General features: G+C 42.8%; 1 protein-coding gene and 4 non-coding genes across 11 annotated transcripts in view; all 5 read right to left on the minus strand.

Moving 5' to 3' along the window:
* Positions 1–5,843: 5,843 nt before the first annotated feature.
* trnaa-ugc (transfer RNA alanine (anticodon UGC)) lies at positions 5,844–5,917 on the minus strand. The gene has a single exon. It is a non-coding gene; the product is annotated as a tRNA-Ala (tRNA).
* A 93-nt stretch (positions 5,918–6,010) lies between these two features.
* On the minus strand, positions 6,011–6,082 carry trnaa-ugc (transfer RNA alanine (anticodon UGC)). Its single transcript has one exon. It is a non-coding gene; the product is annotated as a tRNA-Ala (tRNA).
* Positions 6,083–6,384: 302 nt separating this feature from the next.
* On the minus strand, positions 6,385–6,454 carry trnaa-ugc (transfer RNA alanine (anticodon UGC)). Its single transcript has one exon. It is a non-coding gene; the product is annotated as a tRNA-Ala (tRNA).
* Positions 6,455–6,568: 114 nt separating this feature from the next.
* Positions 6,569–6,640, minus strand: trnaa-cgc (transfer RNA alanine (anticodon CGC)). Its single transcript has one exon. It is a non-coding gene; the product is annotated as a tRNA-Ala (tRNA).
* A 5,806-nt stretch (positions 6,641–12,446) lies between these two features.
* The window catches only part of LOC143738310 (NLR family CARD domain-containing protein 3-like), a 58,879-nt gene continuing 49,450 nt past the window's right edge, over positions 12,447–21,875 (minus strand). For all 7 annotated transcript variants that reach the window (XM_077230403.1, XM_077230406.1, XM_077230405.1 and 4 more), the window contains 2 exons: positions 13,535–13,708; positions 12,447–12,905 (listed from right to left, as the gene is read on the minus strand). The gene's annotated coding sequence lies outside the window, so the exon portion shown is untranslated. The remainder of the gene's footprint in view (positions 12,906–13,534; positions 13,709–21,875) is intronic.

The following is a 21,875-nucleotide window of genomic DNA, read 5'->3' on the forward strand; positions in this document are numbered from 1 at the left end:
GCTACGGATTTTTTTGAGGAGGAAGATGACCTGGAGATGGCAACTGTAGCCTCGCAAGCTGAGGAACAACTTCCTCAAGGTATGTAAATCTTAAACAATATTTTACAAACAATTACAAATAAAACAAAACAGTATTTTTTAAATGACATATTATTTTATTTCACAACACAGAGGAATGGCACTTCTCAGGTGTCAATCTACATTCACTCTTTGAGTGAACATCCTCAAAGGAAAAAAGAGAAATTAAAGGTGTATGTAAAAGGTTTTATTTCATTTTTTATCGTAATCACTGACTAAAGCTCATTCTTGTCATCTCACACTTCCCCCACTCCCCTTGGAATAAGTGGCTGTTGTAGTGTTTGGTCTGCTTCGCTTCACACTTGGCTGATCGCATCTTTTTTTCTTCTTGTATTTCTTCTACTGGTGCTTGGATGAAAAACAGGAGGATTTTCACTGCTTCCTTCCATCTTTTCATCATCATGTCGTCTCTCTACTAATCATACATGCTTTGCAGTAAACCTTGTAATCGCAGTAGCTGTCCAGCAGAGCTGAGAAAGTCATGCAGTGAAAGTCTAAAACAATAAGATAATTTTGTTGTGTTTTTTTACACTCCAGCCACTGCAGGCTCGAGAGGCCCTGCTCCTGCCCCGGCTCGTGCTACTGCCCCTGCTCCTGCCCCTTATCCTGCTCCTCCAGCATTGTGGACCCCTGGCCAGGTGTCCCAGTCGCCTGCAGAGCTTCCTGTCCACTGGAAAGAGCAACTCCCATCTTTCCAGCAGGACTGGATCAGGAAGACTCTGTTCAGGGTAAACATAAAAACAGGGAAGCCTGAGCTGACGCCACATCCCAACTTCTGGTGGTACCCTCCCCAGCCCCCGACCGTCTTCACCCAGCCCCCTACTTCTCCTGATATCTTCTTCTGCCGCCCTCTGTTCCTCTGGATGCCGCTGAAGATGTGGTCCATTCCACTTGTCTGTGTCCAGCCAGCCTGCAATAACCACAAGCTGACAGCTGCTGGCCTTTATCGCACTGTGCGCAAGGTCCTGGACATAGACGGGTGGTATGACATGGCCACAGAGTATCTGGAGTGCAAAGGGTGCAAGAAGAAGTATCCAGCCTGGTCTGAAGACATCCTGGGACAGCTCGACATGGGACACCGCAGAAAATTCCCCGCCATTCTGACATACAGGTAGAACACATTCATATTTAGAGCAATGCACTGTAATTTGTTTTACTGTATAAAATCAAATATGTTGATTTACTGATATTAACATTGTAATAATAAGATGTGGCACTGAACAGAATTATTTGACTGTCTGTAGGTACTCGTGTGACTACCGTGTAGTCATAATGATGCGGGAGAGGACCCGGGGCAACAGTGTCACACAGCTTCACAAAAAGCTGCAGGAGCAACACACCTCAGCGTGGTCACAGCGGACGCTGGAGTACCTCACTGTCTGTGAGCCCTTCACAGACTCCTCCATCGTTGAGCCTCCACTCTTTTCTGCGCCCCCGCCCCTCCCACCCATCCCCAAACCCAAGTGGCTGTTGTCTGTGTATGCCAGGGACGTCCTCTCGCGGCTACCTGAGGTCAAGGCCAAAATAACCTCAGTCTTTGGCTCTGTCCTCAAGATGGACTCCACCAAAAAGGTATAAAAAGTCAAGTTTGAGTAATAATGATTGTTATTATCTTAAAGTTTTCTGACATTTGTTTATTCTACTGTTTTTTTTTTTTTACATAGGTCACCAAAAAACTGGCCGTTGCTGCCAACACTGCTGGTTGGTGCACTAATGTAGGCAATGAGCATGCCCAGGTGTTGGTGTCAGTGCTCACAGCGGCAGAGGGGCATGGATTGTGGCCCATGGCGGTGGGTCTCATGAAGAGGTACAGGGAGGCGGGAGTGGCACCACCCGCCGTCATGTATGTGGACAGAGACTATTGCAGCCCACACGCGCACAGACAGTCGCAGGTCAGAGCCATGTTCATAGAGTGGGATGAGCTCCAAGTGCGCCGGGTAGTTACAGGCCAGAGGAGTTGGTCCAGTCTCAGAGAAGGCTCTGGATAAGCTGATCACCAGGAAGGAGTTGGCACTGCACTGTCGCAAGCGGACCAGAGGAGTGGAGGAGACCACCTGGAGGATCAAGGCGCTCATTGATGAGATGGACAGTGAGAAGGGGAGGGACACTCTGGATGTACCACTGCTGGACCACGAGCGAATCCAACAGGTCTGGATAGACCAGCAGAGGCACATCGCCTGTATTCAGGAGCCAGAGGGCTTCCCTCTGTACCAGAAGACAGACACACTGAAGAAGGGTGGTGTGGAGCTCAGCTGCTATCGCTGTGCTCGTGGCTCCACCTCCTTGGAGTCTTTCCACCTCCATTTAAATCGCTTCATCCCAGGTAGGTTATAACTTTTATAACCTGCAAAAAACTTTAAACTTTTATAACCTATTCTGCCATACTGAATACATAGATAACTAATATTTGACTTTATTTGACCTGTAGGGACCAGTGCCAGTGATGCGCATTTCCAGGCCTATCTCCTGGAAGGCCGAATGCGCTGGAACCAGGACCGGATGGATGAAGCAGTGAGGGGAAAGACTGACCTGAGGACCTACAGTAGCGTTGAGAGGGAGGCAATGGACCGGCTCAGCCGCAAAGTGCTGAAGATGTCCCTGGATGATCGCTACCAGCCTCCAGGGGCTTACACAGGTGAGAATTATTCATGTTATCTCAAACAAAAGATTATACATTATACAGGTGTATGAGTGTTTGAGTGTCCATTTTTTATATTGTATTTCAAATAATATGTACTTAAAATAAAATAAAATGTACTTTGTTTAATTTAGGCTTAATTTGACCCTTTAGAGCCTTATTTCTTTGCTTTCTTTTGCTAAAGTGAATTTGCTTTATTTTGCATTTATGCTTATTATCTTCTTGTTTAGTATTTTAATTTTTCGATCTGTTAAACTGCGTCAAGCCTACAAACGATCAAACTTTGAAAAGTTTGATTGTTTTTTTTGTTTCAGTTTGTTATGGACAAATAGCCACTACAGCTATAATAATGTGAATGTGCTTTGTATGTGTGTTCTTTTGCAGGGAAGCTGATGGGTATGGAGTATCTGTACAGTCAGTCTGGGAAATCCCTGACTGTTATGGATAACCCAGAAGAGGAGGATTGGCTGGTGGAGCAGATGACTGATGAGGTGGTGCAGGACGAAGGCTTTGTTGAGGAGGAACCTGAGGACCTCACAGAGCCAGTCCTCTATGACCCCATTGAGCCTGTCCCAGTCCACAGCAGCGGCCCCCAGGCCTTCAACCCCTGTCCCTCTGCACCAGGACCATCCTCACTACAGCCACCCACAGGACTGCAGCACCCTGCCCAGCCTCCTCTGCAGTCTCCTACTCTGCGCCCTGCCCAGCCTCCTCTGCAGTCTCCTCCTCTGCGCCCTGCCCAGCCTCATCTGCAGTCTCCTCCTCTGCGCCCTGCCCAGCCTCCTCTGCAGTCTCCTCCTCTGCGACCTGCTCAGCCTCCTCTGCAGTCTCCTCCACAGCCTTCTGTCCAGCCAAGTGCTGCCTCTGCTCCTGCAACATCAACTGGGTCCAGTGTTGCAGACCAGGCTCCTGTAAGTAAGCTTCTCATTATTAGTTTCTATTTGCTTTTACACTCTGACATTTAACATGCTGTGTATTGTTATTGTAATACTTTCCTGCAGGCTCCTGTTCTTGGACCCGATGGCGTTGCAGGCTGGGATAAGGTGCAGGATCTGGCTGAGTACCTGGTGTCCCTCCGTCAGGCACTCTACCTGGACGAGCAGCAGGTCACAGAGGTCATCCGTCTGTGGACTGCTCTTCCTGATGGGGACAAGAGGAAGATCCACTATCAGCCCAGACACCAGCCCAAACTGACCCACGGACGCTTCAAGGCTCCGAAAAACACAGGAGTGACACCGGGTGTGGACAGTGTGTAGAGGTGCCTGATTGGTCATCCTGGGGGGCCAGTTCAGTGGCCCAGCACCAGTCGCTTAGTTTAGGCCATGTGTATCAAACTGTGTGCACTTCCCAAGCCCCCAACTAAGAAGGATGGAGTCCGTCTTCCTCGTTGGACTAAGGTGCTCACGGATTACCACCACATCCGAAACCTGGTGCTGAACTGCCAAAGTCTGATGGAGGCCACGTCACTTCAGCTGTTTATGCTGAATCAGAGGACTCTCACTCAGTGGTAAGCATGGTTTTACATTGACATTTGAAAGAAAGGTATAGCAGTTATTTATTATGAATAAATTTTTTGATTGCAGGTTTAATCGAAGGGAGAACACCCAGGAAGTGACTGTCCTTACCCAGGGCCTTGCTGCAGAAGACCGCATCGCTGTGGCCAGCACCTGCCAGTGCTGCAATTGTGAGGCCAATTACCCCAGCAGCTCCTACTCCTCCCCCAGTTCCTGTGCCACTGCCCCAGTTCATTTTATTGAACACTGCGCCCACGCTGCTGGCAGCTGGTGCAGGTGGCGCTTCAGCTGCTATTCTCCTGGCTCCAACTCCAGTGTTTCCTGACAAGTGAGTGGCTCCTGCTCCCACTGCCCCGGTGTCTGTGTCCCGCTTCACTCAGAGGAACAGACGACGCAGGGCAGAAGAGGAGGTCAGTGGACCCCACAAAAGGAAATATGTCCGTGAAGTGGCATATAACAAATGCTCTAAGTGTGGCAAGCCCAAAACCAAGGAGTTCGCCCACAGCCGCTTCGGCAGTGCCACGTTTTGCCCCAGTGTCTCTGGTGGCAAATCTTTAGAGGAGTGGCTGGTAGAACAGCGCCAGCAGAAAAAACCTGGACAGCCACCTCCATAATAAAAATCTTCCAACACAGAAAAAAGATTGTTTGTAAATAAATATCTATGTGTAAATACAGTTATGTTCTTTTTTTTCTCTCAATCTTTCTGTAATGTCTTGTTTGTTTAATTTATATTACAGAATGTTCTATTCTATTTTTACATTGTTAGTTGTTTATTGTTGATCATTAATGTCTTGTAGTTTTGGTAAATAAATACTGTTCACACTCTTATTCATTGTGCTGCTTTTAATTGCCTTGGGACTGGAATGTGCAAACTGTACATGGGCCCACCCACTCTTTCATAGAGTATACATTGTATATAACACATATATTGTGTGTATGTCCATATATTTATGTGTGTGTGTACTTATTTCAATATTTGTGTGTATTCATTTTAATGAAAAAAATTACATTTCGATATTTGTGTGCATTTGTGTGTATAAAACATTTTAGGTGTCCTAAAATAAATCAGATAAATCACATCAATCAATCCCACACACAAAAAACACCTATTTGAATAAATATTTGTATTAGTTTTATTAAACCATAAACATGTAATATGCTTTTTTAAAAATAATATACACAATTAATATCAATCAATATAATGATATGTCACATTGATAACCAAGTGAAGGCGCATGCGCAGTTGATCACACACTAGTCGCGCAGAACACGGGTTCGAGCCCAGCCTGCGGAGTGTGAATTGTTTCACATGTAACTAAAACTCTTCCATAACGTACAGGAATATAGCCCGAATATTGTTGCAGGGCAAATTTGTGCGTTTTTTTACGTTTTCTGCGTCCTTTTCGCTTGCGTGCGGGGCGCAAAGATTGGACCCCTTCTTTTGCCCAGCATGCGCTCTACCACTGAGCTACATCCCCTCATTATGATAAGCGTGTTCTGTTATTTACTTACATGTACCTTTAAATCGAAATTTATAGGTGATAAAGGGCAACACTGGAATGCATACATATGCAGTTCAGATGTTTAAGAAACAGTTAAATAACCCCATTGCTTGGAGATGCTGGGGAGATTGAACCCAGGACCTAATACATGCAAAGCATGCACTCTACCACTGAGCTACAACCCCTACTTCAACTGGTGTATTTCTCTTGTTTAAATAATATCTTTATGCACAATGCCTATGTGATATATGGCTTTGACTTAAAAGACCAACATTGCTTGGAGATGCTGGGGATTGAACCCAGGACCTCATACATGCAATGCAAGCGCTCTACCACTGAGCTACATCCCCTCATTATGTTAACTGTGTTCTGTTATTTACTTACATGTACCTTTAAATCGAAATTTATAGGTGATAAAGGGCAACACTGGAATGCATACATATGCAGTTCAGATGTTTAAGAAACAGTTAAATAACCCCATTGCTTGGAGATGCTGGGGAGATTGAACCCAGGACCTAATACATGCAAAGCATGCACTCTACTACTGAGCTACAACCCCTACTTCAACTGTTGTATTTCTCTTGTTTAAATAATATCTTTACGCACGATACATGTGTTATATATGGCTATGACTTGAAAGTCTAACATTGCTTGGATTTGCTGGGGATTGAACCCAGGACCTCAAACATGCAAAGCATGCGCTCTACCACTGAGCTACATCCCCTGCTCCAACTGTTGTATTTCTCTTGTTTAAATAATATCTTTATGCACAATGCCTATCTTTATGCACGGTGCCTGTGTGATATATGGCTTTGACTTAAAAGTCCAACATTGCTTGGAGATGCTGGGGATTGAACCCAGGACTTCATACATGCGAAGCATGTGCTCTACCACTGAGCTACAACCCCTGCTGTGGTTGTTGCATTTCTCCTGTTTAAGCCTAAATGTTTCCAATTTATACGCAAGGAATACAAAAGCCCCGATATGGTGTGGGTAGATATAAGGTAGAAAGATATATAGAGAGAGGCAATTACCCCTCAAACAAGTCGGTAAGAAGCTTTCTCTTCCCAAACTCGAGTGGAGGTTTATTTTTCTCCATTTTTTAAAAGTTAAAATTAGCTTCAACGGAGTGGCGCCAATCAAACAGTCCTGTCAGTCAACGATGTCATGCGCACAGCAGTCTTTAGATGTGGGGCAGGGCGTTTACATTTTAAAGAGACATGGGAACTAGCCAACTTTTAAAAAATGATTGTAAATAATCAATTCACGAAATTTACCGTATCCATTGCATGCATTTAATCAGATTTGTTATTATTATTTTTTACTAAAATAAAAATATCTGAGGGACCCCCCCTAATTCTATTTTTTACTTCTTATGGGGGGTCCCTAATACCTTATGGGGGGTCCCGGATCCCCCCATCCCACTCTCAATTCGAGCACTGGCTTTAACACTGTCTCTACACCGGACATGGACGTTGTTGCTCGCGTCGCAACAGCTGTTTACCCTGGATGCGGCAGAGCACCCGTTACAAAGCAGAACGAGGCATCAGTTTAGTGTCTGTGATTTGTCGCTCCTGTCACCCAGTGTGAACAACATCACTGATTATAATGGGTTCAACTGTTTTTTGTCACATCATGCCGCTCTCGTCCGTTGTCTTGTTCAGGCAGCAGCAGACAAGCAGTCTTAAAGGTAAGTTGCTAACTAGACTAGGAGTCGGATGAATGGTGATTTAACTCTACGTTGTCACCAGTGAGACACTATAAAGTAAATAAACAATTTCCTTTTACTCTCACAATGAGCTTATCATACTTGTTTGCTACATTAGCTAGCTAGCCATGTTTCATACCTTGTCAGAGAAGTGGAAGCTAATGTGTGAACGTTTTACACCGTCTCTGAAGAGACCTCATTACTGAAGTGTTGGCTGGTTTCACCATAGTGACCTGGGTCGCCAGTGGCAAACAATGGAGTGCGCTTTGCTGGACAAACTACGTTGTTACACAATTTACAAGCATTTTATCCGCGTTACATGTTCTCTAAAAAAAGAGTTAATATCGGCGGCATATCTGCTCATATACTCCGATACGATATATCTGAGACAGGCTCATATTGGCCGATAATATCGGCAGACCGATATATCGGTCGGGTTCTAATCTCCATACCCCATCCATGAATACCACATTACAAGCCGTTTCTCCCACAACACTCCAAACCTACTGGACAGCTTGGAGTTCCTTCAAAAACTTCCACAGAGCTCACAACATGGTTTTTCCCAAGTTTTCCCTCCTCTCGATATCCTCCATCACGTACCTCCATCAAATCAATTCATGTCAGCCAGGAACAATCAAAGTCTACCTCAGCGGCATTCATTTCTTTTTCAAGATCATCCACGGTCAACATTTCAAATCCTCAGATATCCCCCCTCATCAAAGTATTACAACCAATCCCCACCGTCCAGACTCCAGACAAACTTTCACCATCGACATTCTTAGCATGTTTAGCCCGTAGCACTATTTTCCCCCAACAAAGAACCCTAGATGCCATGTTTAATTTGTCTTTCTTTAGCTTCCTCAGAGTCTCAGAATTCACCAACTCAAACTTCAACCCAGCTATCCATCCTACATTCTCTGACCTTTAAATAATAAACCATGACACCATACATTTCAACATCAAACAAAGCAAGACCGATTAATTGAAACATGGTCATTCAATTTTCATTTTCAATTTGCCATCCCCCACTCAACCATATCTGTCCATAGCCTGGACCACTTCTCCCTACTATTTTGCATCTTTCCACTTACCTAGCCCCGCATAGCGTGCCCTCATGTCTTTACTTGATCTAAACCCCCACGTCATAAGGGCGGTAGTTCTGCATTTTATCTATATACCGTAGGTTCCCTCTTTCTGGGGTAGGGAGGTTTGCTTTGGATATCAGTGGCCTGTTTGCCTTAAGGGATGAGGATCTCCTCCCCATCTGTGACATTAGGGCTCCCCATGTTCTTTGACTTAATGGGGCTCCATGTCGTGGACATTGCGGCAAGGTGTACTCTAGCCTTGTACTCAAACCTCCAGTCCCCAAAAAATACTCACACAGGAGTAATTTCAGAAAGTCACTGCCGCAGCAGTGCAGCGGCGAGATGTACCCTAGTCAAACTTCCACAAGCCTCATGTTGTTCATACAGCAACGAACGTGGGCACACTCTTTCAAACACAGCTCACGCCATAGCACCTCTCATAGCTCCACATGGTTGATATAGTAGGGAGTCGCGTTCCAGCCCAGCTCCTGCAGGAGCCCGTTAAATATCACTGCCGCAGCGTTTGTGTGTTCATTCATGCTTCATACCGCTTAATTTTTTATAAAATTTTTCTGGGGGGTTATCATGCTTAAGCTTTTAGGTATCCTATATACTTAAATCCTTAAGTATTTTGATCATGCTAAATCCAACTTGCTGTCCCAAATTTATTCTAAACTTTTGGGGGGTATATCAGAGCTCGGAGTTGAAGCTGCCTTATCAAGCCCCTCATCAGTGATCAGCAAGCCAAAAAGTTTAACCTAATATCTTAAAGATTTTATGTACTTAAAATTTAGTTTGTGTGTGTGTCTGTGAGAGAGACTGAGTGTGTGTGTGGGTGTGTATGAGTGAGTGTGCCTGTAAGAGAGATTATATGTGTGTGTGTGTGTAAGTGAGAGAGAGAGTTTGTGTGTGAGAGAGAGGTGTGGTCAGAGTGGGTGGAGCCTCTTTGTGGGTCAGTGAACCCAAAGCTCCTAACCATCTTTTTTACAGTCTATGCTCCTAACACAGAATTCACCTGACCTGAGATCAGCTGCAGAGAGTCGCCAACTGCTGCACCTTCACTGGAACTGACAGACGTTCGTACTATGGTGTACATTTTACTCACAGATACTGTAACATCATATATAAGTTTCTGTGAGGATACATGCATTCCTACCAGGACATTCTTATCATTTACTTATGATTAACCATGGTTTACTGGGAAACTCAAACACCTTCGTCATGCCAAAGAGGATGCCTACAGAAGTGGGGATAAAATCTTGTATAACCAGGCCAAAAACAGACTGACAAAAGAGATCAGAGTTGCTAAAAGGAACTACTCTGAAAAACTGAAAAAACAGTTTTCATCCAACGACCCATCATCAGTCTGGAATGGCCTGAGGAACATCACCAACTACAAATCAGCGTCGCCCCGATCTATGGACAATCAACACCTGGCTGATGATTTAAACTCATTTTATTGCAGGTTTGAAAACTCCTCATTCACACCACACACCGGCTCTGACCTGCACTTCACACATTCACCATCACCTCCTGCACTACCATTACTCCCCCCTCCTGCCATCCAACCTGAGCTTAAGGTCTGTGTGGAGGACGTGAGCAGAGTCTTCAAAAAACAGAAGACTAGGAAAGTCTCAGGCCCAGACGGCATCTCATCTGCTTGTCTAAAAGCCTGCGCTGACCAACTGGCCCCGGTCTTCACGCAGATCTTCAATAGTTCATTGGAGCAGTGTGAAGTTCGCTGCTGCTTCAAGCGCTCCACTATCATTCCGGTCCCCAAAAAAAACAAAAATCACTGGACTTAATGACTACAGACCTGTCGCTCTCACGTCTGTGGTCATGAAGTCGTTTGAAAGACTGGTGTTGGCCCACCTGAAGGACATCACTGGACCCCTGCTGGATCCCTTTCAGTTTGCTTACAGAGCAAACAGGTCTGTGGATGATGCAGTCAACATGGGACTGCATTATATCCTGTAACATCTCGACAGACCTGGGACTTATGCAAGGATCTTATTTGTGGACTTCAGTTCGGCCTTCAATACCATCATGCCTGATCTTCTCAAAGCCAAACTGACCCAGCTCTCCATACCATCCTCGATCTGTCAGTGGATCTTCAGCTTCCTGACGGACCGGCAGCAGCGAGTGAGACTGGGGAAACTTACATCCAGGACTCTCACCACCAGCACTGGTGCCCCCCAAGGGGCGTTCTCTCCCCAATGATCTTCTCCCTGTACACTAATGACTGCACATCTAAAGACCCCACTGTCAAGCTCCTGAAATTTGCAGACGACACCACTGTCATCGGTCTCATCCAAAACGGTGACGAGTCTGCTTACAGACTGGAGGTTGAACAGCTGGCTGTCTGGTGCAGTTATAACAACCTTGAGCTGAACACGCTCAAAACAGTGGAGATGATCGTGGACTTCAGGAGGAAATTTCTGCCCCCCCTGCAATCTATATTGGAATGGACTTTTTGATAACTTAAATTGTAAGAATAGATGGTCCATGAAACAGAGGTTTCGGAAATTTCCTTAAGAAAAAATTCAGATCTGATTTTGACACTAATTGCTCTTTCTGTCAGAATGACACTGAAACTCTTCTTCACTTGTTTTGGTCGTGCAGTTTGACTCTGCAACTTTGGAAATATTAGTGGGTTTATCTCAAGTAATATCTTACAAAATTTCTCTATGAATCCCAAAACTGTTATTTTTGGATTTTTTGAAGCGGATTCAAATGCCTGCTTTATAATAAATCTAATTATTATCCAATGTAGATTTTATATTCACAAATGTAAGGTTTCAAATTGTAAACCATTTTTTTTTTGGTATTCTTACATGAGATAAAACATTACTTGTTTACAATTTCATCCTCTTGTAAACCAAAAGCACTCAGAACATGTACAATTTGCAAGACCTATAACCTTTTTACTTTATTAAATGTTTAGATTTCTTTTCATTTAAGTAATGCCATCTATTTCTTTTTTTCCCTTTTTTTCACTGTCTAACTGTTTTTGTTTTGTGCAATGATGTTGTTGAAATGTTTTCTTTCACTATTCTTTATATTTGTGTTATTCTTAATAATTAACGTTGTGTTATTCTGTTGTTTCACAATATAAACTGAATGTTCAAATAAAGCATATATATAAAATAAAAAAAACAACGAAAACGTATTTAAAAAAATGAACACTTAAACATCAGCGTGATAAAAACTAAAATGACAGAAAACGTCTTTGGAAAAAAAATGATTTGAAGCTTAATTGATTGTTTAGTTTCCATTAGAAGTTCATTAGACTTCATGGGAAGGCGCACTTTATGACCTATATTGGGTCCAGCCACCGGGGGGCGATCGAGACGCTTTGGCTTCACTTTTCAGCACTTGTGCGGCACGCCTCAGAATGAAAGCCTTTAGGTCTCAGGAAAAACAACATCAGGTGTCAAGTCTCGTACAATTAGGGATCGGACGAAACAGCCACAGACTAAATGATGCATTTATGTCTGATGCCTTTTTGGGGAAAGAGGTGAACTTGGCATGCCAATTTTGCAAATCGAGCTTGAGAAAAGAAGGTTTAAGTTTTAGCGTCATGTCACATTGACCATTTCATGTTGCAGTTTTATTGGTTAGTCAGTAGATGTAGGTCGTAGCAGCAAACACACTTTTAGATGATCACAACACTGTCAGAAAATGATCACAGGCTATCTTTGATTAAAATACCGATTAGGAACCACGACCACAGAAATCACAACGATTGTTTGACGATGCTCATCTTTCGTCTGGAACATCGCAAAATCATACAGTAAGTACCGGGCATTAGATACAATACATTTTTTGTAGGAGACTTTGAGCGTTGTAAGTTTGCAGATGCTTATACATGCACAAACAGCTACATAACACACAAAAGAAAAAGGAAAACACGAAAACCCATCATGTGACCCCTTTAATACAAATGTAATAAACTATTATTAAAAACATCATGTGTACACTCAAGCACACTCCATGGTTTGTTTTCTGAAAGTGAGCTTGAACTGTTCCCTCATAATTATGAAAACTTAGTCTTTAATTAGTCTTTGTCTCCCTCTGCTGGTACAAGACAAACAAATTCAGGCTCTATATTTAAACTTTTTCAGTTTATACTGTGTGTTTATACAAATAAAATGGTTAATCTATGAATGAGAAACTGTAATTTGCTGTGAAATAAAAGGTGTTTCACTGCTGCCACATCAGGTCTTACAGAGGATTGTTGAAATCTAAATGAAGGATTAATTTATAACAGTGAAGTCACTGTATCTTTAGTCTTTGTTGATTCTGTTGAACGTGAGTGTCTGTAGTGGATCCTTATTCACCATCAAATGATCATCATAAGATCAGACTGTCATCTAATACCTAAAATAAAACACACACACACACGCACACACACACAGTCACATATGCAGTATGAGATATTATGTATGTCACATCTTTATATAAGAAAACTAATTAGATAATCTACATACATTAATTCTCAAACATGATAATATAGTTTATATCTGATGCTCAAAGTCACTTTACAAAATCAAAAGGACATGAAAGGTCACTTTCACACAACAGAGAGCTGATACAGAACCAGCAGAAATTTTTACACTACAAATTTAATATCAGTTAAAAAACAACCCAAATCTCAGATTATCACACACTTAGAGACAATTACAGGGGGAAATCTGAAAATAGTCTGAAAATAGTCAGAGCAGAATTAAACTCATATTAAACAGTTTAAAGTTCAGAGACCTACAGAAAGTGAAGCTGAATTTAAGACTCATTATCTGATGATCTCAGACAAAATACTCTCTCACACACACACACACACACACACACACACACACACACACACACACACACACACACACACACACACACACACACACACACGGTGTTACTGAACCTGGTACAATTTCATTTTATTTCCAGCGAGTAAAACAGCCATTTCAACTTTAAATGATAATGTGATGATGAAGATCGTTAAAAACTATTCTTACTCTAGTGTCTCCAATTTATAATGTGGATCATCCTTCAGATCCTTCAGTAGCTTCACTCCTGAGTCTCCTAGTTTATTCCTAGACAGATTTAGTACTCTCAGGTGTGAGGGGTTTGATCTCAGAGCTGAAGCCAGAGCAGCACAACCTTCATCTGTGACACCACAATCCCTCAACCTGTAGAGAACAATGACACACATTAAACCTGTATCCAAAGATAAACATGACCACTCAAAAATAAACAACATAATGCTGTCAATATGAAATATATACAAATACTCATTAGTTCACATTGATTAAATACATCAGTTAGGATAAGGGGATTGAATATACAGGTCCTTCTCAAAAAATTAGCATATTGTGATAAAGTTCATTATTTTCCATAATGTAATAAAAATTAAACTTTCATATATTTTAGATTCATTGCACACTGACTGAAATATTTCAGGTCTTTTATTGTTTTAATACTGATGATTTTGGCATACAGCTCATGAAAACCCAAAATTCCAATCTCAAAAAATTAGCATATCATGAAAAGGTTCTCTAAACGAGGTATTAACCTAATCATCTGAATCAACTAAATAACTCTAAACACCTGCAAAAGATTCCTGAGGCTTTTAAAAACTCCCAGCCTGTTTCATTACTCAAAACCGCAATCATGGGTAAGACTGCCGACCTGACTGCTGTCCAGAAGGCCATCATTGACACCCTCAACCAAGAGGGTAAGACACAGAAAGAAATTTCTGAACAAATAGGCTTTTCCCAGAGTGCCGTATCAAGGCACCTCAGTGGGAAGTCTGTGGGAAGGAAAAAGTGTGGCAAAAAACGCTGCACAACGAGAAGAGGTGACCGGACCCTGAGGAAGATTGTGGAGAAGGACCGATTCCAGACCTTGGGGGACCTGCGAAGCAGTGGACTGAGTCTGGAGTAGAAACATCAGGCGTGTGCAGGAAATGGGCTACAGGTGCCGCATTCCCCAGGTCAAGCCACTTTTGAACTAGAAACAGTGGCAGAAGCGCCTGACCTGGGCTACAGAGAAGCAGCACTGGACTGTTGCTCAGTGGTCCAAAGTACTTTTTCCGGATGAAAGCAAATTTTGCATGTCATTCGGAAATCAAGGTGCCAGAGTCTGGAGGAAGGCTGGGGAGAAGGAAATGGCAAAATACCTGAAGTCCAGGGAAAAGTACCCACAGTCAGTGATGGTCTGGGGTGCCATGTCAGCTGCTGGTGTTGGTCCACTGTGTTTTATCAAGGGCAGGGTCAATGCAGCTAGCTATCAGGAGATTTTGGAGCATTTCATGCTTCCATCTGATTTCATTTTTCAGCACGACCTGGCACCTGCTCACAGTGCCAAAACCACTGTTAAATGGTTTACTGACAATGGTATTACTGTGCTCAATTGGCCTGCCAACTCTCCTGACCTGAACCCAATAGAGAATCGGTGGGATATTGTGAAGAGAAAGTTGAGAGACGCAAGACCCAACACTCTGGATGAGCTTAAGGCCGCTATTGAAGCATCCAGGGCCTCCATAACACCTCAGCAGTGCCACAGGCTGATTGCCTCCATGCCACACCGCATTGGAGCAGTCATTTCTGCAAAAGGATTCCCAACCAAGTATTGAGTGCATAACTGAACATAATTATTTGAAGGTTGACTTTTTTTGTATTAAAAACACTTATTTTATTGGTCGGATGAAATATGCTAATTTTTTGAGATAGGAATTTTGGGTTTTCATGAGCTGTATGCCAAAATCATCAGTATTAAAACAATAAAAGACCTGAAATATTTCAGTTGGTGTGCAATGAATCTAAAATATATGAAAGTTTAATTTGTATCATTACATTATGGAAAATAATGAACTTTATCACAATATGCAAATTTTTTTAGAAGGACCTGTACATTTTGTACAGTATAAAAATCATTATTTCTATGGAAAGTCCTCATAAAACATGGAAACCCAATTTGTGTGTGTGTTGTGTTTGTGTGTGTGCGTGTGCTTAATATATTTCTAAACATTTTAAAGAACGTATGTGTGTGTTTGGGCTGAGAGAAAAAAATTTATTCACCAAACTATCGTGATTTTTTTTATTTGCGATTTTAAAATACATTTTTCTTTGTTACAGAATCGATATTTATTCAAATTAAATTGCTTTATTTTTGTTCTTGCTTATAGACGAGGTTTACAGAAGTTAGACACTTTTGTTCCAACAGAGAATGAAATGTGTCACGTTATCTATGCGTGACGTAATATCCCTTTCAAGTCAACGCATGGAAGCGACTTGAGACTGAATGCACTAAAAATGGTGATAGTGGCCATGGAGAGACATCTGTGGTTGAATCCGGCCGACATCAGGGAGAAAGAGAAAGGCATTCTCCTTGATTCACCGGTTCCACCCTCTGAACTTTTTGGCACCTCCGTGGAGGCAGTGGTTGGAAAGTTTAGAGAGGAGAAGGTGCGCTCAGCTGCATTTAGGACTTGCATACCGCTGAGATCAGCATCCACGCCCAGGCAAGGAGGGCCTGGCCCCTCACAGTCTGAGGACCGTAGATAAGGCCAGAGAACCAGTGTTGCCTCTCGTGCATAACCCTCCGTGGAGGAGTAGGTCACAGAGAAGGCGAGACTCCCACAAGAAGAGGGATCTGAGGAAGGTGATCCAGCACAAACGCACACAGCGTAGGTGATGGATCACCTTCTCTGAGGGCGTGAATATAAGAAGAATAACAAAGCTCTATCCCCTCTTCTCCAACCCCCAGGCACTTCTTACATCAGGCCTGAGGTTGGGCCCATGATGAGATCAGTGTTCTCATGGCCCGCCTTGGCTTGGTTGGTGAGAACGCCTCTTTCAGGTATGTGTAAGGCGGTAGACCCCATGTTCACAAAGAACTGTTTGGTGAGTCTTCATTCTGTAAGCCGCAGGTGAGCTGAGTTGGTCTTTTTAAAGAGTAATTTCTGTGTGCAAATAACACTAAAATGTATCTCTCTACAGACCTTGCTCCCTGTATTTAATTATGGGGTCAAGTCTATGTCATACGGCAAGGTAACATTTTGGGATTATTAAGGCCCTGAAGTTCCCTTGTTAGGTGGCTAGAACAATAGAAAGGAAAGAGAAGCACCAGTTGTATGGGCTTCTTTTGTGAGTATGGATGGCTTCCCTTGTTGTCATATGTAAGATAAAGTGAGGTGGGCCACTATTCATTCTAGTTGTAAAACTATGTTTATTGAGTAGGTTTCCTCTCATTGTGAGAACATTTGTGGCCACTGCTCATTCATATAAAATATGTTATCAGCGGAGAGTTAAGTGGCAGAACGTCTCTCTCAAAAAAAAAGTGTTTCCTCGCGCTGCGTCGATTTACGCTAAGGTTCACGCTTTGCGTGATGATGTCTTGAAGCACATTTAAAATCAGGCCAATGGTGTGGCGGAACGTCAGAGGCAGGTGACGTCATGAACCAGGAAACTATAAAGCCTGCCCAAACAAAGCAGCGCTAGCTTCTGTGTCTTCACAAGTGCTTTGTGTAAAACTATCTCTTGTCTATTTGGTGTTGTATTGTCACTATATATATAAAAAGTTATGGCGAGTAAGCAGCAGCAGTTCAGACTGTGTGTGCACCCCTGCCCACGCTATTGTTACAGTGTCTGGTTTGTGTTTCCCTGTTTCACCACTAAAGGTCCTCTTCCCCCACGGTGTGAGTCACATTAGAAACTGCCTTTCCCACAATCCTTGTCTGCTCATCACAATTCATTGCAGCCAGCTGTTCCCCATCATGATTGTTAGTTTTGTGTGTATAAATACCCTGCCCGTTTAGTGTTTGTCATGGGATCCTTGTTTATTGTCACTGCACTTCAGAGGTCTGTTTCCTGTTTGTTTCTTGTTTTGGACTGCCTTTGTATGGATTTTGAACCATTGCCTGGATGTTTACGACTAAGGATTACCCTTTTAAATACTGCACTTGGATCTACCTGTTTGAGTGTGTGTGTCGTGACAGCTATATAACGGTTGTGGACACATATGTTCTGTGTGTTGCATGTTTGGGTGAGGAGCATGCACAGTCGTCGCTCGAGGGTGATTCCGTCTGGCGTTATTTCGCGAGGACACTCAGGCTCGCGTTCCCCAAGGCTCGGGTCCTGCTTCTGCCGAGGCACAGCAGAGGCTTCAGACTTGAGGTTCGTAAATGGATGTATCAGCGAGGTTAGAGACGGGCCCAGCCTTATCTCTGCCTCCACCTGATAGATCCAGTGCCTTCTCTCAGGGTTTGGAAGCACGCACTACGGTTTCTTCCGCCCTGATAGAAGGACAGACACTGCAGCTATCCAGTTCCAAGGAACTGGATGTTGTTTGTGTCGAAGTAGGAGATACTGAGGGCTCATGGTTTTGAGGAGCTTGTTGAGGTTGTAACGAGAGCTGTTGAAAGATTAAGCATCAATTTGCCGGATGACAAGCAGGAAGTTTGATCAAAAAGCAAGCTAGACGAATGCTTCCTGCCCTCTCGTTCACAATCTCAACGCTGGGGCCTTCCGGTTTTCCCCGATCTCCACATCGAGGTGTCGAGATCGTGTAATAAACCAGTTTCATATAGAATTTATAGTCCACAAACATAACAGTATTCCTCTATCTCTAACTATAAAGAGCACGGTTATGGGGAGATGCCACAGGTGGAAGAGATGCTCACGAGCTATCTCTCCCCTGAATCAGCGTCTTCCCTTAACCATTTCTTCCCGCGAACGCTGTTTGCGAACGGGTAAAACTATCAGTAATATAAAGGAAAAGAATAAAAACTTTTTAATGGATGGACCTCTGTCACCATCTGGCCTCTCCAGCAATGCAGTGAATTCGGTTGTCGAGGAGGTTTGTATGGCACACTCACACTGTGCCATACAATAGCAGAGTGTTGCTTCCCATGCTCCCCCAAAAAGACTGGGGACACGGAAAGCGATCTCAACCGCAGTCTTCAAAGGCTTCTAAGAAGGGTGCGGGGAAAAGGTCCTCACGTCCAAGGGCGTAGGCCAGTGGTTCTCAACCTTTTTTGGCCCAGCGCCCCCTTTCCAAGATCCAGAACCCTGACCGCCCCCCACCACCACCAAAAAAGGGCTAAATGTCTTTATTGAATGTATGCTGATTATCATTCTGTTATAATAATAATAATAAAAACAATAATAATGTGTATGATTGACGTCCTTATTTTCTTCTTAAAATTATAATTATCATTATTATTATTATGAAATCCGTAACTTTAAGTATTTAAATTGTGAAACATTTATGTATTGAGTCAGTATATCCATTTTCAAAACCGTGCTTTTGTCTTATTCTGAATTACTAAAGTACACCTAATAAGTGTACATAAGGGCCGCATCGTTTTCTCCTTTCCACAAGCGCTTGCGCTCCCGTCTGTTGTTGCTAAGAAAGCATGAACTGCGCTCTCCATGACATGATGACGAGGATTCATTGCATTTGATACAAAGGATTGATTGATTTCTAGCCCTTGCATTAGCTTTACTAGTAGATATATTTATGGAGATGAGAAAAAAAAAAACTGCCCTGTACAGCTATGATCAGCTGTCCGGCCGAGCGTTCGATGTTGTTACGGAAAGGCCGAAGCTGATCAGATGGGTTTTGTCATTATGACTTGCTGTGCACTTGCGGCATTCTGAAAAGTTGAGATGTTTTCAACCGAGGCGTCGGTTAACATATTATGTCTTCAGTTAACTAATTTATAGTTATAAACGCAAATAATAATAATTACCATTATTACCATTATTATTATTACATTTGGGCTATGTAGAAGACGCTTTTATCCAAAAAAAAAGAAGAACAACAAAGCAATTCTTCAAATGTCTCTCACAATACAAGTTAGTAGTTAGTAGTAAGATTATCACAAATAAACACAAGATGTTTACGCATATCCAAGTGTGTGTGCGGAGTGTGGCGCTTGCTGCATGCAGGCACGATCACGTGCATTTTCCTATCAACAGTGGAAACAACTGAAAATACTAGCTATATAATTTCTGGTCATACAAAAAAAAAAAAAAAAACATAATTTGCAACTTTTATTTAAACTCACAATAACAAGAAAATGTGCTTTTGTAAATAAAATCAAACTATCAGGCGCACTTTGATGAACTGGAGCGCGTCTCAAATATGAACAAACAAAATATAGCCTACCTATATTGAAATGTCCACTTTTAAACTAAAAAAATCTGATCGAAAGCAAATACCCGTATGAAAGGTGCATTTCTCTCTAAAGGCGCATCCGCTTTACAGCGGAGATGGAGAGGTTTTCAGCCGACAGCGATCCTTGGATGCCTTATCCGGGTGAATTTTAGTAAGGTGCTCCTTAAGACGGGACGGTTTCATTGCCTCGTTAGAAAAAACCTGCTGGCAAAGCAGGCACATAGGGAGCTGGATGTTCGTGGGTGAGGGAATAAATCCATATTTAATATACTCGACACTATACTGTCTGCACTTCTTCTTGTTTTCCGCCATGATGTTTAAATGTGTTTTGATGTCAAAATTGTTTTAGTTTACGTGATTGTGTGCATTTTGATTGGACACATTAATCTTAAACCGCGAAGCTTGTGTACATTTTGATTGGACACATTCTTTCTACCACTCTGCCGGCTGCGGCATTTGTTTTGAAGCGTTGCCATGGAGATAATTTGCCGGTAACTAGCCGGGACAAGTCTGAGTGGGCTACTAGCAACATTTAAATATTAATTAATTAACACAGACATAATTTTATTTTACATTAAAACATGGACGCTATGGAATTATGTCGGACAGAGACGCATTCGGAAGGGCATTTTCAAAAGTGCGAATGACTCATTCTTTTTTTTTTCTTTTGCGCAGGTAATGTTTTGAAAGACGATGTCTTGTAACGTTAGCTTACTGATGTAAATAAATAAAAATGTATACAAAGATGTGATGATGTCCTGATTCACTTTCTTTTTTTTTTCTCTTTTTTTTTATTGCATAACAAGAACAATATATAACATACACATACGGAGGATCACATAGTATTATATCTATTACATTCATAATAGCATCAAAGAAACAATAGACAGAAAGAAAAAAAACTATAAGGGGAAACATTACAAAAAATTCCAAAAAGAAAGGGATTCAAAAATAGTATACATCCGTTTCGCTTTTTTATTTCTTACATCTTTTAGGGAGACTTTCACTTTCCGTAACGGACTGAAGTGCGCGTCCGAGTGAAGACAACACATTTCAGCGCTAGATCGTCTCTTATTTAACAAACGAATGAAACGAATGCTGCTAGTTAACTGGATATGTTTTATTTGTATTGGTACATCCGTGCCGCGAGATGTTTTAAAAGTGTTTCAAAACCGCCCTGTAGGCTAAATGACGCCTAGGCTACTATTTCATATACCGGTAGGCTACATGTTCTACGATATGATATTTTATATTAATATTCTCATAGGAACCTGAGACTCGCGCTTGGGACTGCACGTGCGTATTGGATCGTCTGGCCTGGTGGGACTCCGAATGAAGGTGGAATGGATTTGAGCAGCAGCGTGGAAATCAATGCTGTACCTAAAACGCCCATGCATTCAAATTAACATTGTATGTGTTGTCAGAGGCTTAAAAAAGTTGTGATAATAACAGTGAGTATATAGTGCCACAGTCAGACATAACGCCCCCCATTTGTGCCTGAGCGCCCCCCTCTCAGCTGCCTCGTTCCCAACGCCCCCCGACACTGTCCAAACGCCCCCAAGGGGGCGGTACCGCCCCCGTTGAGAAACGCTAGCGTAGGCCAATGAGGGCAGTCCCCACCGAGGCAGAGCGGTCAACACCTCATTATACAGTGCCCATCACCCTTCGGTGCCTTCAGGGGACCGTTATGCTAACCCTACCACCTCATGTGCTTCAGGTCGCAGCAGACTCTGGCGAGCACATATATCAGGGTCCACCCGGAAACATAGTGGTCCTGGGATGCCCGCCCCCTCCGAGGAGGGTCCCAGAGCCGTCAGTTAGGTCGTTTCCTGCTGGTTCGCCGTTACAGGGCATCCGACTGATTGCACAACAACAACAAAATCCAGAAGCCAGTCTCGAGAGGCTGGTACCTCTAGTAGAATTTTTGACAGCGTGGAAGCTACTGTCAAATATTTCTCATTGGGTCCTGCAGACCATAGAAAATGGTTATCAAATACAGATCGGTTCTTGCCCGCCCAGGTTTATGGGGGTCCTATCAACCGTGGTGGACCCCGAGCAGGTTCTGGTAATGGAACTAGAAGTGAAAACCCTGTTGGAAAAAAGAGCCACAGAACATATTCCTCCCTCCAGCAGGCAAACCTGATTTTACAGTTGGTATTTCATCGTTCCAAAGAA

Source organism: Siphateles boraxobius, unplaced genomic scaffold (genome assembly GCF_051911475.1).
Source record: "Siphateles boraxobius isolate OS27281-9 unplaced genomic scaffold, OSU_SipBor_1 143, whole genome shotgun sequence".
Taxonomy (NCBI): domain Eukaryota; kingdom Metazoa; phylum Chordata; class Actinopteri; order Cypriniformes; family Leuciscidae; genus Siphateles; species Siphateles boraxobius.